This window comes from Tenrec ecaudatus, chromosome 5 (genome assembly GCF_050624435.1).
Source record: "Tenrec ecaudatus isolate mTenEca1 chromosome 5, mTenEca1.hap1, whole genome shotgun sequence".
Classification (NCBI taxonomy): Eukaryota; Metazoa; Chordata; class Mammalia; order Afrosoricida; family Tenrecidae; genus Tenrec; species Tenrec ecaudatus.
In genome coordinates, this window is record NC_134534.1 from 114990727 (window position 1) to 114995168 (window position 4442).

A 4442-nucleotide genomic window follows, 5' to 3' on the forward strand; every position below is an offset into this window, starting at 1 on the left:
TCCACACTATGATGAAAACTAGACCTGATCTGTTTTCCAAAATTTTCTGGGTCTCTTTGTTTTGTATTATTTTGTTCAACTTTTGTATGTTAATATTGAAGTATATCCCGGAGGTGTTATGTCAAAAGAAGTCAGCCTCTTGAAGTTGTGTTATACGCTTTTCTGTTTTTCAATATATGATAACCAAGATTGATGAACCAATAGCTATAGGAACTAGAATAAGGGGTTCAGTGGGAGGCAAGGCTCAATGGTGGTGGGGCAAAAGGGAGATGATCTCAAGGAGTTCAAGTAGAAGAAGAATGTTTGGAAACTGATTATAATAGCAACTGTAAAATTCTGCTTGACGTGATTGAAATATGGAATGATATAATATGTGTATTATATCCCAAATAATAAAAATAAATAAATAAAAACTTTATAAGAGAAACCTAACTTTTCTTTTGAAGAGTCTCTGTGCACAGGTGGAAATGTTGTTCCATCTTATATCAAATATTTTAATTTTAATAAAGGAGTAGGAACTAAGACTAAAAAAAAAGATTTAAACCAATGTTGTCTCTCACTATTTCAAAAGCAGTAGAGATGGAACATAATTATGCTGCTAGCTCAAATGTAAGGTTGAGATTTTTTTCATTAAAAATGATCCCCATCTTCTTTCTTTAAACTTAATCATCTTAATTTCAAAAACTGTGTGGACTTCATCCAGAGTCATAATCTAATAAACCTCAGACTAGCTATGTAGAAATTTGTTGACATCATTACATGAAATGTAACACAAATCTTCAAGTAAACAAAGTCTGTTACATTTTTTCTTAGAAAACAAAACATCCAGTAGAATTGCACCCTCGATGTTCCCTGATGTAGCCTGTTCATGCTAGTACCTTTTAGTCACTTTCCTTTCTTCCAGTCTCTCTTCCCACCTCTTTCATTATGTTATAAAATAAAATACACCATTTGGACCCAAAACCTTGTGTTGGGGTCTATTTTCAGAAAAACTCACACTACAATGTATACACCTAGCCCTGTCCTTTAACCATGGAGATTTATTTTCCTATCAATACCAAACTCACGGAGATTTAAAATATGATTTGTTTCCTTTCCAACTGAACACAGTGCCCTCAAAAATATATATAGTCTTAGACATTTCTCAAGCATCTCTCCTATTTGCCTGACAATAGATATGGAGATTAACCTATTAGACTGTTTTGGGAGATAACTAACTAGAAAATCTTTTTAAACATTTGCTCAAGAAAATATTTTAAATTGATTGTAGTGATGATTTTATAACTCTTTTTAATGTATTTAAGTCAGTGAATTGAATTATATGTGAATTATATCCCAATAAAATTGTTTGAAGAACAATTAGGCAAAATTAAATTTTCTATTCAGTTTGAACTGGTAGGCAGCTATCGTCTATCATATTTTCCCTAGGCTATATTTCCATCTAGCTACAGTGAATAAAGAAAATTGTTTAGAGTATATTTCTAATAGTAAAGGGAGAAAAACATTTAAAAAAATAAACATATAAGCGTTTTTTAGGGCCATCTGCTCATAGCAGCACCTCCTGCTCTTACTGCTGCCTCCTGTCATGCCCTGAGTCACTGCCTGGGCAGCTCCAACCACCTGGCTCCTCCTTCTAGCCACCAATAATTTTTAGTTCCTAAAACATGGCAGATATTGACAACAAAGATTGTCTGAATTTGATCAAGGTTTGGATGATGTTAAAGAAGTAAAAGAATAAACTGGTAAAGAAACAAAAATCAAAAACTGTAAGCTGACTGTTCCAATGATGCAAGATCCTCATATTCAGTAGGTCATCGAGAAAGACTTGGACTGGGAAAAACACAAACATGATACATTGGAAGTTTGCCTAGGGTAATTCAAAGATAAGTGAATACTCTTAAAACCTTTAAGTTAATGTGCCCAAATAAGAAACAAATTCTATGAGAAAGTTCACAATCTTGAAAGAAAATATGCTGTTCCGTATCAGCCTCTATTTGGTAAGCATTTTGAGGTCATCAATGCAATTTATGAACCTACGGAAGAGTGGAAACCAGATGAAGAGGATGAAATTGCAGAGGATCTAAAGAAAAGGCCAACATTGTGGATGAGAAGGATGAAGGGGAAAAAATACCCCAAAGGAATGCCCAGATTTTGGTTGACTGTTTTTTAAAATGTTGACTTGCTCAGTGATATGATTCAGGAACACAATGAACCTATTCTGAAGCATGGAAAATATTAAAGTGAAGTTCTCATATGCAAGTCAGCCTATGAGGTTTATCTTAGAGTTTTACTTTGAGCCCAATGAGTTTCGCAATTGAAGTGTTGACTCATACTGGATGAGATCTGAACCAGATGATTCTGATCTCTTTTTTGATGGACTAGAAATCATGGGTTGTATGTCATGCCAGATAGATTGGTGAAAAAGAGGAAAAAATGTCACGTTGAAAACCATTAAGAAAAAGAAAAACCACATGGGATATGGAGCAGTTCATACTGTGACTAAAACACTTTCCAATGAATCTTCGTTCAATTTCTTGCCCCTCTGAAGTTCCTGAGAATGGAGACTTGGGTGATGATGCCCTGCTGCTGCTGTTATCCTTGCTGCAGATTTTGAAGTTGGTCACTTTTTCTGTGAGTGTATAATCCCCAAATTAGTGTTATACTTTACTGGAGAAGCTATTGAAGAAGATGATGATTATGATGAAGAGAGTGAAGAAGGAGATGAGAAGGGGAAGAAGGAGATGAGGAAAATGATCAGATTATCATGTAAAGATGGATCAAAACCCAGCTGAGTGCAAGCAACAGTGAAGCAGGAGGTCTGTGGCCTTAAGGATAACCTGCCTTGCCATAAGCTAAACATACAGCCTTATTTTTTGTATTTTCTTTGTAGACTCCATAATTTTTTAAAGGAAATGAACTGATTTTAAAGACAAATTTGTTCTACTTATCATTTTAATTCTAATTTTTCTGTAAGATATGTTGAAGGCATAAATTTTCTCAAGCATGCTCATTTCTACATATTTTGATTATTGTTGACTATTTTTATTATATAACAGTTAGATTGATGTTTATGTAACTTAACAGAACTGGTAAATGAAACAGATTTCCTGATTTGCCAATGGTTTTCCTGAAGAACTGTGGTGGTTACATAATCTCGTGTCAACTTGAGGATATTAATAGTGAAGGGGTGGGGTTCAGTCTGTCAGTCTGGTGATTAATCTTCTTATGAAAATTCTGGGGAACATCCTTTCTTAGTCTGCCTTCGTCTTCCTGTTGACAAGCCATGCAGACCAAAACCTGAAAGAGCTCTCTCTCTCTCTCTCTCTCTCTCTCTCTCTCTCTCTCTCTGCTTCACCTTCTTGTCAAAGAGACACACAGCTAAAGAAGCTACATGAGACACGTGCCATTGCTGAGATGCTTCCAATGCCACTAAATCAACAAAACTTTGTCCCCACAGGCCTGTGATATTCCTGCATTTTGCATTGCTGCATATGACTGTGTGAGTCTGAAGAAGGATTTTGAATGAGTATTGGACTTATGGTCTAATATCAGACTTATGGACTTGATCTGGATGGGGCTGGGACAGTTTCTTAATATACAATTACTCTTATACATCTATGAATATCCCAGGATATGTTCTCTAGTAAGCTGGTCTAACACAACAATCAAAATATTTTTTCAGTCAGTAAGTGAATGAGTTTAAGTCTGCTTGCATTAACTGTGCCTTTTCATTACTTTGTTAAGGAAATGCAGCAACTTATACTAAATTAAACAACTTAATGCTTTTTTGACTTTGTGAGACCAGTATATGGTTAATAATTTCCAGCAAAACCACATTTGATAACTACCAGATTTTTTAGAGATTTTTGAATTTTAGTGACAATCAACCATAAAGATGCTGACTCATCGAATGGGTAGTGTTTGACCAAGAAATGAATAAAACAAAACCTAGTAGTTTTACAAGTCAATCTCATACTTATTTAACTATACTTTTAAATTTAATCTCTGATAGATCAGCATCTTTTCCCTGTGGTAGGGTACACCTTCTGTTTCCCTGGAAAGGATGAAGTTTACATCATTTGATAAGCTTATTTCAAGTATTTTTTTGTTGTTTGTTTGTTTACTTGCTTTTGTTTTTGCAGCCTAAAATAAAAAGGCCCAGTACAATAATATATATGAAGTCTTTTGAATGTAAATAAATAAATAAAACAAGTATGTATTTACAATTTTTTAAAAGCCTATCTTGTGTTTGAGAATCTACAGGAAAACTATCCTACATGAAACAAATCCACTAGTCTTATCCATACCTTTTGTGGTTAGTGCATGAATTTGAATAATAGTTATATTAATTGAATTTCCTTAAAAACAGATAGATATAATCCTATCACAGATAACATTGTACTTCATAATTAATTTTACAATATCCTTTTTGACAATGAATG

General features: G+C 34.1%; 1 pseudogene; it reads left to right on the plus strand.

Moving 5' to 3' along the window:
* The first annotated feature begins 1664 nt into the window (after window positions 1-1664).
* On the plus strand, window positions 1665-2808 carry LOC142448912 (nucleosome assembly protein 1-like 1; annotated as a pseudogene).
* Window positions 2809-4442: the final 1634 nt, after the last annotated feature.